The 14623-nt window shown below is 45.3% G+C and overlaps 1 protein-coding gene across 1 annotated transcript in view; it reads left to right on the forward strand.

The window, feature by feature from the left end:
• LOC147727409 (prostaglandin reductase 1-like) overlaps positions 1-14623 on the forward strand; it is an 841629-nt gene that overhangs the window by 512018 nt on the left and 314988 nt on the right. The window lies entirely within an intron of this gene.

A 14623-nucleotide genomic window follows, 5' to 3' on the forward strand; every position in this document is an offset into this window, starting at 1 on the left:
CATGTGTTTATAATTAATTTCATTCGCTTTGCTGCCGCGCTCGCTTGCCCCTGCTCCTCTGTGGTGCACACGTACCACTGGTTTCGATTCCGTGCTTGTTAGAGCAGCGATAGCACAGATATTCGTCAGGACCTACAGGAATATCCAATTAGACCGCAGAGCGAGAATCGGCGTTAGAATAAACGTGGCATGACTGTCCCGTCACCAGTTCCTGCTTTGTTTCCTTTCCTATTTGCAGTTCCTATCTGCTCTCTTACCTGAGTAGTTTAAACCCTTCCCATTGTCTCCTCATAGTTTGTTCTATTCCCTCTGCAGCTCTTGCTTTTGCCAGCTTCCCCCACAGCAGTTTATAATAACCACCTACCAATTCCTGCTTCTGTGATTGGCCACACCATCACTCCAGTATTCATTGTTGTCGCCCTCGTTCATCTAAATACATGCTCTTTCTCTCTCTCCCCAACCCGTACACTTCCCTTTTCATTTCCCTGCTTCCTTCACTGAGTGGTTCAAGCATCCCTGTCCTTTATATTACGACTCCGCTACCCTCAATACTTTCATCCCAACTCCTGTCTCCGTTCACCGGTTCTTCTGCAACACTCCCTGACCAAACACGCCCCACTGTACCAACAGTCCGATAGTACTGTTTGATACCCTGTAGGTGTATGAAGCCCTATGTATATTCAACTACAATGCCAATAAGGAGTGTCTGCTTTCATTCCTCTCTCCTGAGCAGCTCACGCTTCCTTCTTTGCCCTACCTTTCTGCCGATATGATGTTTTTACATGATCATAGTAGGTTACACCCTAAGTTGAAATGTGGCTTTTGGTCTGAGTTTAGTCCATGTGAGTGTTTATAAGTTTTGTAATACTGTTTTTAGTTCGATGTTCCTAGAAATATTTTCTCTGTACCAGTCATTTTTTCTACATTCTCACATTCCAGGGTTTGTGTGTGTAAGATTGTAGGGTTTTGTTACTGATTCCCAGAATGTATGTTCTGATTCCTACGATTAAAGTCTTCTGTTTCTACAATTCAAAATATTCATAATTCCCAAGGTCTCTGTTCGTAAGGATATGTTCCAGTTTCTAGTCATTTGTTTCCGCCGTCTATTTTCATAGTTTTATTATTTTTTAGTAGGGATTCTGTTTCTCAAAGCCTTAAGTCCGCTAACGTCTGTGTTTTGGGGTAGAAAGTCTCTTATAGGGCAATGGGGATTTTTTTGATAAACGCACATTTCACTTATTTTAGGGTTTCACTTCTTATTAGCAGATTATCCTGTCCTGCTCCACCAATCGCTACTGATACTATAGGGATATGGAATTATTAGAGCCTCATTACCGCTTGAGATAGAAGAGAAATACATACAATGATCCACCAGGACCCTGTTGTAACCCCAGGACGTACACACAGGGGTGGCCTTAGGCATGTGCAAGCTGTGCACCTGCACAGAGCCACCAAACCCCAGGGGCTACCACGCCAATATATATCCTTAATATAATAATCCTCTGAGGATGGATAAATTTTTGCGTGGCGGCCCCTAGCAGGGATTTAGCGGCCTCCGGCTCTGTTCCACTTCCAAACACCCTGACCAGGCGCGGTGCGTCCATTAGGGCGATTGGGCGGTGCCCCACCGAGCGTTGCCGTCAAACGTTACTCTCTGACTCTCTCTATGATGTCTCACCACAATGCAATCCAGGCATTCCCAAGCTGCCGGAGACAGTCAGCTTAGAAGGGGGCGGGACAGCACTACAGCAGTTCAGCTGCAAGTGTCTGATTGGCGTCCACTATAATAACACATAGGTGGTCGGGGGAGCGCACAGCAAGAGTGCGCAGGGTCTGCTGAGGGCTTAAACATTTTGCACCAGCCCTGAACTTGCGCACACTAGGCTCCTCATTAGAAGTGAGAGGGTTGTTCCATGTCGCACTTCTAATGAGCAGCCTAGTGCGCATGTGCGGGCTGGTAGCAAAAAGTGTCAAGCCCTAAACACAATATGCGCATTACTGCTCAAGCCAATCCTGGCGCTACTGTTGGAGCAGCGCTTGGATTGGCTGAGGGCAGGCGGTATTTTGCCAAGGTGCCATTGCAGGATTCGGATACCGGCCAAGGGGGACTCGCAGAGGTGGCGCGGATCCGGTAAGTTTATTTTTGTTAATCATGGCGTTTTTTAAATCTCCCCGCGCGGCCCCCAACACCCCCCGTTCCCCCCTCCGCGAGTATTGTAGCGCGATTCCGTGACTGTTGGTGACAGCCTTGGCTGTGTCGGTCAAAGGGCCGTAGTTCTAATTTTGGAGACAGAATCTCAGAGGAAGGATCATGCTGAGGTCAAATGTGCCAAGGTAAAATCTAATTAATAGCGTGTGTGTTTGTGTGCCTGATTGTATGGGTTTGTGTTTGTTCATGGCTGTATATCTGGGTATGACATCACAGTGAAAGCATGTGTGCAGTGCATGACTGTCTGTGAGTGGCAGTGTGCATGACTGTGACTACCAGTGTGCATGATGGTGTGTAATCAGAACTGCCAACTTAGGATATGGGGATCGGTTTAAATCCTGCCGTCAGTTTAGCATCCTTTGATCCTGGGCAAATTACTTAATTCACCGATTGCCTAAATGAATCCATCCAGTGCCTAAAAAATAAACTTAGTCTTGTGCAATGTCACTGGCGATCTCCTTTTCTTCTCGAAAGGCCGACTCCATACCTCTGGCACTTCAAGTAGTGCGCAGGCTAATTAATACAGCAGCTACTGACAAGACGGGTAACAACTAATTGTTAGCACATACCTTCAAGAATTGATTTCCCTGTCAAAGCCCACTTATTCTTGTGCCTCGTGTACACACCTGATGCCTCCAGGCCTAAAAGAGGTGCAGGTGGAATAACTGGCTTCAGAGGCTTACATTCAGTTGGAAATAAAGAGGAATGCTTTGAGGAATTGTAAAAATTACCCTAAAATGTAAGCAAGCTGCTACACAGAAGTAGTGTTTATGTTTTAAGTATTTTTTGGGGTGTGACGACATTTGGGGGCTTCTGCTTTGTAGGCACAGCTTGAGGATGATATGAAGTTTTTAGATCTGGCTGATACAGCACCGATTATATTCACACAATACATAGAGTGCAGCTTCGGCTGCACTCAGAACTGTATATACCCTCACCTAGTGCAATTAATTGGCTCAGTTGTAAGAATAAGCACATGTGGTAGGTGGCCATTAAGTCACATATAGAAATGTGAGTGAAAGTGATTGTTCAGTTGCTTAAGCGCTGTCAATGTCTGCAGATAAGGTAACTGACGTACAGGAGGATACAAAGAGCCTACGCGACTAACCTGGAAAACCCCCACAAACCCCTCCACAATGTTGGTCAGGCTTTTTCGCTTCACTCTCACCACTTAACGCTCAGCCAAAATGCTACGCCCTACCACTTTAAAATGTCACCAGCCGCCACTGACCCTGACCCCCTCCTCTTCACTGGCCTCCACGCTCCGCCCTGCCCGGACCCCTTCTTCAGGGGCCCCCTACCTACGTTCCCTGCCCAGGGCCACCATGAGCCTAGAGCCGCCCCTGGTACACAGCACAGGAGAAGAAAGGCTGGTGGGTGTATTTTACATAAGGGGTTTCCACATTCTCAACTCTGTGTTACTAGGTTTCCAGGATTTGTTACTAGTTGCTCTGTCTACAACATACATGACTAAACTTTAATGTCTTGTGTTACTGGTGTGCCAGGTTCATATTCCCCGGTTTCTACGGTCTACCTTCCTACATTTCTGGAATCCGCTCTTTGGCTGAGGGGCGCATGTTCAGAGTTTTTGGCTGCTTCATTCATAGATTTCTAAAGTATAAGTTAAGAAGCTCTACACTTCTAGTACTTGTGTTGACATGCTTATACTAATAATTAATACTTGCCCTTGTTTGAACCTCTAAGTGCTTTGCATTTTCTACAGCTTATTTGTGGCTTCCACCAAGAAGTTGCATGATTTACGATTGTAAATTCACATTTCTAATTCATAAAAGTTTACTTTACATTCCATCTGTAATGCAACTGGTGCTCATGTAAAGCACTCCGATAGCTTTGGGTCGAGTTTGCGCTATATAAAACAGCAACAAAAAAAAGCATTTGCAATGCAATAGGTCTCGCATTACTGAATGTTTGAGCTATTGGTGTTGCATTATTATTAGCAATGTCAACAGCTCAAACTTTAATAATGCGAGACCTATTCCATTGCAAATGCTTGTTCTCTCTTTGCATCCAGATATATGATACAAGTAGCATCATACCTACAACAAGTCAGTATTATTGGAGGTGTCAATGGATGTTAGTTGGATAAGGTAAATAAGCAGCAACTATGGCTTGACACCATGAAGATGTTGCTGCTCCTGAGTTTCAAAAAAGAATGGAAATCCAGAGCGAAAATGACTCTCGTTAAAGGATTTCCCTCATCCTACAACCCTCAGCTGGCATGACGTCATGGCATAACCTCTTCACTAGTGAAAAGTGAGCATGTGCACATTGCTGTGCCTGCTGTCACTGCAGTCTGGAAAAAAACTTACCGCCTCTGCCAGGGCACAACACAGAGCCCGATAGAGACCCGTGTTGGCCCACTTTAAAAAACTGCCGATGCTCAGCACCGGTGAGACCCGGACCACTTAAAGCTCTGGTTAAGAGGTAGGAGGAAGGAAATCAAATTACATTGGGACTTAGAATGGCCCATGTAACTGACCTCACAAGCTTTGTTTACATGTGAATTCCAAAATTTAGATGGCTACCTTAGCTGTGTTCAGAAATATTATATACAGAGTACTCCCACGTTTGCTTGTTAGGTCTAGAGGGGGAGAAAATAAACAGCAAATACATGTACAAATCCTCTATACTGACCTATAAATCTTTCAAAGTAGAATTATTCTAAACATTTCACAGAGATGCAACTTTGATAGGAAGTATTCACATAAACATATTGTTCTTTAGTTTTTCATTTATTTTCATTTTCATAGTTAACGAGAAAAGCATTTTTTGACTTTTTTTAGTTTTTTTATATCATAAAGCAAGAATGATTATTTGGTTGAAAAATGGATAGACAATGTTTACAGTGACAAATTCATTTTTGAACCCATTTTTCAATCAAATAATCTTTCTTGCTTTATGATATAAAAAACTAAAAAAGTCAAAAATGCTTTTCTCGTTAACTATGAAAATTAAAATAAATGAAAATCTAAAGAACAATATGTTTATGTGAATACTTCCTATCAAAGTTGCATCTCTGTGAAATGTTTAGATTAATTCTACTTTGAAAGATCTATAGGTCAGTATAGAGGTTTTGTACATGTATTTGCTACCTTACCTGTGTTCTACTTTTGACCACAAGAGCTCCATTCTAAAAACAACAGCAAGTAATTGCACTCACCTGACAGGCAGCTGGATAAAATATGTTGCGCCGTGCAGAAGAAAAAAAAGACTTGCGGCCACCATTTTTAAAGACATAGTGCGGAAAAATTGCAGATCCCTTGAGGCAAACCATGTATGCATAAACAAATCATGCGTCCTAAAAACCCCCCCAAAAAAAGATTTTTAGATGGAAAAAAGCACCCTAACCTAATTAAATTCTTTATGTTTTGAAAGGAAAATTCTTGCATTTTTCTGGTTTTAGGAACATTTTGAAAGGGATTAATCAATAGTTTTAAACAAAGACTGAGGTAAATTGATTGGTAACATAGATAAAATAAAAATAAAAATAGCCCGGCGAGTAGCCTGATAATTCTTCCACCCAAGGGCCCCATTGCCCCCGTAGACACAGATAGTGGTGACCAGACATCCCATTGGGAGCTCCCCCAATGGTGAGAATTTGGACAACCCAGGCGGGTCGCTGATTTCGCAGATGTCCAGGCGGCGAGGAACCAGCAGCTAAGATGGTGACCATGGCAGCTGAAAGACAGCAAGCCATACCCTGCTGGAGGAGGACAGAGACCCTGACTGACGCTCACGGCCTGAGTAGATTGAGTCAGAGGCTGACTGCAGCCAACCCTGGAATCCACTTGAATGTGATCTTCCCTGGCAGCCGTGAAGCAAAAAAGTGGCAAGGAGACATGAGGTGAGCAGCGGCTGACGGGAAAGTCCTTGAGGCACGAATTGATATCCATGGCAAGAGGGGACTGGGCTTGGGCTGAAGCAGAGGGAGGGGTCCGGGTTTTGCTGAGATCCCCACGCCCCCCCCATGCTTGAGACCCAAGTGACTTGAGAGTTGGGTCCCCAGAAGCCAGTGTGCAGCGAGGAAAATCCACTGCACTCCGGAGGCCCTGCACTGTGGAGGCAAACTGAAAGGGAGACATCAGGGTGCATCTAGGTGCCAAGCACAGCCCACAGTTGAGATTGGGACGTAACATGTTTGTGGATCAAAGGACGACTGTTCTTGAAGTGATTAGGCTACCCCATGGGTGCTGGTGCCTTCTGTGCCCCCGTACCCTCCATGGTAGGAGTCCATTTGTCAGCGGTGACAGTTGGGAGGTCCCCCTCCCCTCCCCATTGTCGCAAGATCGACCAGTGCTACTCGCCTTGAACGTGAGCCAAGTATTGCGGACCAGAAACCCACTCACATGACAGGATTACAGCTGGATAAAAGATGCCGCACTATGGAGAAGAAAATAAAAGCGTGCGGCCACGATTTTTAAAGATAAAGAACAGTGTTATCCCCTTGATCAACACGGCATGCTGCGCTTTATCAAGTCCTAAAGATTGACAACCAGAAGGAACCCTGAGACTGCGAAGCCCAGACAGGCAGGGTCATTGCGCGGGTTGCGATGGATAAGTAAAATTAACAATGAGTGAAATCACTTTTAAGAGAACAAACCACCCCGAGTAGGGCAATGCACCAATTACAAGCCAGCATTTTGGTATGTAACAGATGACAACCAATAGCAATTAGTGGGTGTGCCAAAAGCCCACAGAAGAGTTAAAACAGTTCTTGCAGACAGTGCATGCACTGTCAAGGGTTGACCAAAAGAGAATGCATGAGGCTTGGCATATAGTTTTGCAACCTTCTGATGATTGCTTAAGCAATTATTCATTTGTCATGATGGACAACGGCTTACACAAGAGGCACCTATTGGGCTTTTAGGAGGAGCAAAACCAAAGACTCATCAGTGGAATGAGGTTGCCCATCACAGTCCCACATTGTGTTAATCAAGATAATTGGATGGCAATACGTCAATGATTTTTCATAAAACCCATCATGAGGTGAAGGGCCTTATTACTGCAGACTCTCTTCTTGCTTTCATTATTTCGAAAGTGATAAAAATGTGCTTCTTTGCTGTTCTGTCTTTGCTAGACATACTTGCCGGCATGACATGATTTCAGCACTCCACACGCTGTATTAATATTCACCAAACCTATACTTATTTTGTATTTAATCTGTCTCTTTTTCAGACAGTCTTTTTAGGTCTGTCCTTTGAGAGTGCATTATCTGCTTTGCCAGATTTTTGTTTTTTCCAAAACATTACCAAATATTAATACATAAAGAGGATTTCAGTAAACAGGCTTCAGCCTTTGCTCGGTTAAATTTATCAAATGTCATTGATTAGTTAAACCGTATATCAAATTTTGCTTTCACCCATCACACCATGAGGCAACGTGTCGTTAAAGGTGGATTTGTTTTCTGTCAGTTTTTTCAAATTGCTGTTATAAAGACTTTCGGCGGTATTGTAACATTGTACCTTCCTGTGATTTGAGTGCCTATTTAGTTTGTAATTTATTCTTGTCTCACACAATAATACTATAAAACACAATGGAGCAGCTGGAATGTATGCTATTTAAAAAAAACACTAGTAAAACCGCCACATCACTGAATTAAATTACATTAAATTTATATTTTTTACTTTGAGCATATGGTGGCCATATTTAGGTGGTGGCATAATTTCTATTTTCTCTTCTTATTTTTGTGGAATATATTTGAAATTAAAAACTTGTTAAGCAAGCCTCCCAAGGACAGACCTACTTGTTTGTCATTTTGTTTATTCTATTGTCAACCCTCTCAGTATCTACGACCAAGTGGGTGAATGCTCTGGCTTCTCAAACTCATTATACTCATAGTACCTTCGATATAATGCAAATACGTCCCAGTTAGGAGCTTTTGAGATGCGTTTGAGCCTTTTTCTGGCTCATAGGGATTAATGCCTTATCATTAGATAGCAAACATATGAAGATGATGGACGGAGTGCTAATAATTTTCAAACTATCACCCCGTCACAGAATTGGGTTGAATCCATCATTATTCTTTAGCTCGCTTCGCCACCCCAGTTGAGACAAAGCTATATGCAAATCAGTCTTGACCCTGTGCCTCATCTGAACAGTCCAGCCTGAACTGCAAAGCCATGTCTTCCCTGGACCAGAAACAAGCATCCTGAGACCAGTTTCAGGGTACCACCCATCATCAGCTAGGCTAGCTTGAATCCAGTGGCAAAGTGAGCAAGAGACCCACGTCTGGGCATCTCCCGCCAACTTAGGGTAAACAAAGCAACACAAGGAGATGATGGGCGGATTGCTGAAACTTTTTAAACACTCACCCCCATAGATCTGGGTTGAATCCATCATTTGGTTGCCCTAAGTTGGCAGAGTATGTCCAGAAGTGGGTTCCCTGCTCACTTTGCCACTGGATTCAAGCTAGCCTTGCTGATGAGGGGTGATACCCTGAAACCGTTCCCAGAATGCTTGTTTCCAGTCCAGGGAAGACCTGGCTTGGCATTTGGGGATGGACTGTTCCCATGAGGCACAGGAGGTGACGCTAGGCAATGTATATGCGAACCAACCAGGATCAGTTGGGCTTACTGGAGTCTTTCTCCGCCCCATTGGCTCTCCACATGTGTGGTCATCTTATTTTCGGGTGCAACTTTAATTGTGTCGCAGATGTTGTAGTTGATCTCTCACACCCCCCCATACAGCAATGGGTTTCCGTACCTGGATGTCTCACTGGGGTCTCGAGGATGCATGGAGACTGCAACATGCAAAGGACAGGGAATATTCCTTTTTTCTCACCAGTCCACTAGGTGCACTCTAGACTTGATGTGTTCCTCTGTTCCCCGGCCGTTAATATTTCTGTTTCTCACCCTGAATATCTGGGACCATAGTCCACTACTAATATTGCATCAACCAGTGGGGAGGCGTGCCTCAATCCCCTCATGGAAATTAAATCTGTTGTTGCTGGATGATGCCCCCTTCAGGGCCTCGTTGCTTACTCTCATTGAAACATACTTCCCTATTAAAGCTAACACAGCCTCATCACCCCAGTTGGAAAGAGAGGCATTCAAGGTGGTCGTATGGGGTCACTGTATAGGTCAGGCAAGTGGGGCTCATAGGGAATTGCGTCAGGAGCTCCTGGTATTGGAGGGTACTATTCACAGACTTGATAATTTTCCAGGGGGGTGGGATGTGGCAGCCTGTGTGGCTCTACAGGAAATACGGGAACGCTATATTGATGCGTTAGGCAGGCTGCGGTGTTACCATTAGAAATATTACCTGGACAGATAGCAGAAGGAGGAGGGGAGAGCGGGCCACCTACAGGTGAGCCTGATCAAGCCTTAGCTGGGTGGTGTGCCTATCATGCAACTTGGCTTGGACTAGGGAGTTATGGTGCATGACCCTGATGTAATAAATGATTAATTCCTGATGTACTATGAAAATCGATACGAGGCTCCGGCTGCGGCCCCCTAGCAGGATATACAACACTTCTTGAGTGCACTACAGCTCCGCAAACTAAAAGATGAAGCTTGGAAAGAGTGGGAGACCCTATCACCTTGCAGGAAGTCAAGGACGCCATTTTGGTGCTGTTACCGGGTCAGGCACCGGGGCCTGATAGCCTCCCAGTTGAGTTCTACCAGCACTTCACTGACACACTAGCCCCACACCTTGTTGTGTTATTTGCAGAGGTATATGAGGGGTGGTGGGTTGCCGGACCCCCCCAGACGGCGCTTGTGATCCCTCTCCCAAAGTCCTCTGTAGACTCTGCTCTGTATTGTAAAATGTGGAGGCTCCAGCCAGCCAACCAGCGGCAGTCCTGTCGGTGGACTTGGAGATGACTTTTGATATGGATATGGTGGGCTGGGGGTAACTGTTTGAGGTGATGTTACAGGTGGGCCTGGGAGAAGACTGGGTACCGTGGGTGTGGCTTCTCTATGCTTCGCCTACAGCGAGAGTTAAGACAGGTAGGACCATCTCTCGGCAGTATAAGATATCCTGGGGGTCACAGCAGGGGTGACCCCTGCCCCCCCTCTTGTTTGTCCTGGCCATTCAACCTCTAGCCGAAAGGTTTCATCTGGGGGGTGGGGCTGGTACTGCCCCTTGGCGGGTGGCGACACCACATCTCTCTGTATGCAGATGATCTGCTGATATACCTGTTGTAGGCGGTTGAGGGTGCTGCTGAAGCTTTCCATATTCTGGATGACTTCGCTCAGCGCTCAGGCCTCAGGGTTAACAAATCCAAAACATATCTGTTCCTGATAGCGGGCCTGTACCAAGACCAGTGACAGTGCCCACTGACATTCTATGGGCTCAGAGTACATTTAAATGCCTAGGTATTCACATCTATCATGATTTAGACGACTTAAGGGAAGAGAACCTGGGGGGGTTACTACGTACACTTTGCTCTTGCGTACAGTTCTGGAGCACAACACAGCTACCCATCATGGCGGGGATCACACTGTCCAAAATAGTTGTTCTGCCCCGCTGTTGTATTCTTTCGACTACTTACCGGTCTTGATGCCGAGCGGTTGGTTCTGCCCCTTGAATGCCCTGTTGGGGATATTGGTGTGGGGGGACGGGCGTCCTAGGGTGTTCCTATCAATTTTCCAATGCCCCGTGCTGGAGGGTGGCTTAGGGGTCCTAAATTTCAAATTGTATATGTTGGCTGCCCAGCTGCAGTGGTTAACACAGTGGGTCGAGGGTGTAAACGAGGGATGTACATGCCTGCTGGACCCGACGTCTAACCCTAACCTGGTGACGGCAAAACTACTGCTGCCGACTACACCTACCCCTTACTGCTCCCTGCTGCAATGTACGGCTTTCCTGACATGGAGAAGAGGTTGGGGAGGGGGGCGACAGCCTGCCAGATATTCCATGCTGCCCCTAGTGGGGTTGCTGCATAGCGACCCCCAATCTATATTATGAGCGACCACTTGGAGGGAGGAGCCTGATACACACCCGGTCCTCCACGCCTTGTTCCTGTTTGGTACTGCGGCCACTTGGTAAAATGGCTATATACCGCATTAGTGGATGTCTCCATCACTCCCCTAGATAGGCTGCTGGCAAGATGGGATAAGATTGGGGGCAGGGCTCTCACCAACTCAGAATGGCCCTAAGTGTTGCGATATCACAAGACGGTCTCCCGGAACACTTGTTTAAAATATATTCAATTTTATTACACACACATGACGTACATGACCCTCCCTATCGGCTCGTGACATATGGGGGGACGTTCAACAATGCCTAGGTTGTGCATATCCAAATGCTGATTTTAGTCACATGACCTGGGAATGCCAAGGACTGCATCCTTTCTGTGAGGCAGTGTTGGTCAAAATGAAGGATGTATTGGGAATGAGTTAGCGCTGGAGTGGAATTCGGCGATGGGACAAAAGTTTGCAGCGTGGAGCAGGGGATGGGATAGCATGGGCAGAAGCAGAGGGCAGAATACTTAGTTGAAAGGAGGCTTGGAGAACGAGAAAATGCCCAATTGCTGGGCAGTGGAGAGAGGCTTTGGCCGAGTGGGAGAATCCTGTACGCACCGGTTGGATGAGGATGGGCCTGGCCATTGTTCACAACCTGATGCCATTGTACAAGACGCTTCCTCTGGATCCCTCGGGCTCTGGGGGTCTGATACTTGGGAGGGCTGCACAAAGGGCTTCCGCCTGCTCTGGGCTGGTTAGCCAAATGCAGATGGGAAATACATGGTGGTGAGGCCTTCCCCTCCCCGCTGGATCTGCTTGCAGGTCATGTCTGCTGTCACTTCCTTGAGATTTTACTGAATTAGCGCATACACACCAGTCCTCTGCACGAGTCACCTTGAGATTTTTCTTAGTTGGGTTTCTTTTCCTTTCTTCTTTTTCTTAAAATTTTGTTTTCTCCTTACGATGGCTTGAACTCTATTGGTAGGATGATGTGAATACAAACTTAAATAACATATCCACAAGGTCAACTAACTTTGGACGGCTAAACAGATAATAGATGTAAAACAGTTGTGATAGTGGGGCAAGCACTGGCAAATGTAGCCACTACTTGAGGTAAACAGCCTCTCAAACTGTTATGATTAGGGCAATGGTTGCGGCAGGGGCGCCAAGAGATTATTGTATAAGTATTATTATACCAAAAGTATAGAGGATCACTGGAGGTGCCAGTGTACTATTTTCAAAACTCTTGCATTACATAACTTGGACTCTTCTGATATGTCCTCCTTCTTTCCTTATGTGTATCTTGTATGATGATTTTCATAAAATGCCCATAAAAATATATATATATAAAAAAAACACATTGTTGCACAGAGAACCATCAGCGCGAACGCTGGCCCTGTCCTTGAGCCCCGTCCACCTCACCCATTGGTACTTCCTTTGGCCTTGTTTCAGCAGTGTTAGCTGCAACTCACCAGAGATTGGCAATGCAGGATTTGCACGAACACCAAACTAAGGGGGTCATTAGGATGGCGGACAGACCAGCGTCCATCCGCCAACCCGAGGTAGAGGGACCGTCCGAATGGGCAGCGGCGGTCCCACCATGCAAATTAGGATGTGACCGCCACCCGTCTTGAAGCAGCCCCCACTGCAAGTTTAAAAATGCATGTATTGCATTTACATGCACAAAGCGGCAGGCACTGCGCGGTGCCTGCCGCTTTGTTCATGTAAATGCAGGGCACCCCCTGATACTCTGGGGGCCCGCAACGGGCCCCCAAACTGAAAAGACCACATGCTTTTCCACGTTGGAAAAGGCGCCGTGGAAAAGCATGTTTCCGCATGCATCCTAATATGGCTGACGGTGTCTGATAGACGCCGCCACCATATTAGAGGTTTTCCACCGCGGCGGAAAAGCTGCAGACGGTCTTCCCGACCCCCCTGCCATCCTAATCTGGCGGGGGATCTTTTCAATCACCGCAGTGAATCCGCATCCTCCAGGCCGGCAGTGGCTTCCGCCGGCCCGGAGGATGCGGATTCACCGCAATCCTAATCGGCCCCTAAGTTCGCAAACTTCACAGTCGCTCTGCTTCATGCAAAAACACTTTAAACATGTGCTGCCTGCTTTGGGGCCACTGGGATTATGCAGCTAAGGAGGACAAAATGATGCCGCATTGTTGCCTAAATTAAGCAGCAAACAAAAATGGTTCAGCATAATGCAGTATATTTTCTAATACTTTAATATTTTGACATTTTTACACATGCTAACAGTCTCTGGAAAGATTTTGCCTTATTAGTACCAGTGTAACATGCAAATGCAGTAGTGAGAAAGGTGTTTAGTTAACGTTTGCAAAGGGCCGTCCACTTCGCAGCAACACAAGTCATATTGTTTTGTAACTTTTGGTCCTTTTAAGCTACAAACAATTTACTAATTAACATTTTCAGATTATGCAGCAGATGTTGTAGTATGTGGCAAATATGGCAAAGCCCTAATTATATAGAAAATATTTGCAAACTAGAATATTTTGCCATTCATCTTTGAACTGCTCCTGTACAAAAAGTGCTGATGATAGATACTCTATGGCTCGGAGACAAATGGCTTGTGCTTCAAATTTTAAGCGTATTTGGGACATTCTGTGATTGAAAACATATCCCACTTTGTGAATGTATTTAATTGTCAACTCATATTAAACCTTAAATAATGATTTATATCCTCTGACTTCGCCCACTGATCCAATCCTCGGGTTATTCCCAATATCTGATTCTCCGCCGACAGTTCCCCTACTTTGTTTTTCCCCACTTCGTCCACTGCTCCCAGAGAACCAATAACATAATAAGGGACATTTTTCATATGTCAGATCCTTTTAATGCTTTACCTTCAAAAACAAATTAGTTGACCGAGGTGAGGGCTTGATGGGAAGGTGCAGCTTCAGGAATTCGTAAAGGCGAGGTCTCAGTTTAGCCCTCTGTTGACAGCTCTTGTCAATGGCTGACTTTCTCATTTACTTTTTGGTTTAAAGAATGGAAATAACATGTTTTTGAGACCTTGTACTTTGTGACTTCTTTGACCAATTGCCTGCTAGAGTTGCCTCATAAAGGCATATTTTCCTATTGTTGAAAGTCTTCGGGGCATCATGCCAATACACAGAACTATCCTATTCCTTATGGATTCAGAGAAAATACTTATGCTGGAGAACTAGGATTACAGATAAGTCACTTTTCGGTTTTGCTGCTTTAAAACAAAATGCTCTACAGCAAAAGAAAATGGAGCAAAATAGTATGCTGGGGATATTTATGACGTGATTTATTTTGCAGCAGTAAAAATGAATGTTTCTATTTTGCCTTAATACACACATTTATTTCTGATGATGCAAAACAGCACAGACTACCTAAAAGAATAAAGCACGAAAGCTCGCCTCAGGGTGTGTATTATGATGCTAATTAGCTCCTATGTATATTAACACCACACAGGCAGGTTATGCGATCTCGCCCTTAT

Source organism: Lissotriton vulgaris, chromosome 3_1 (assembly GCF_964263255.1).
Source record: "Lissotriton vulgaris chromosome 3_1, aLisVul1.2, whole genome shotgun sequence".
Lineage (NCBI taxonomy): Eukaryota > Metazoa > Chordata > Amphibia > Caudata > Salamandridae > Lissotriton > Lissotriton vulgaris.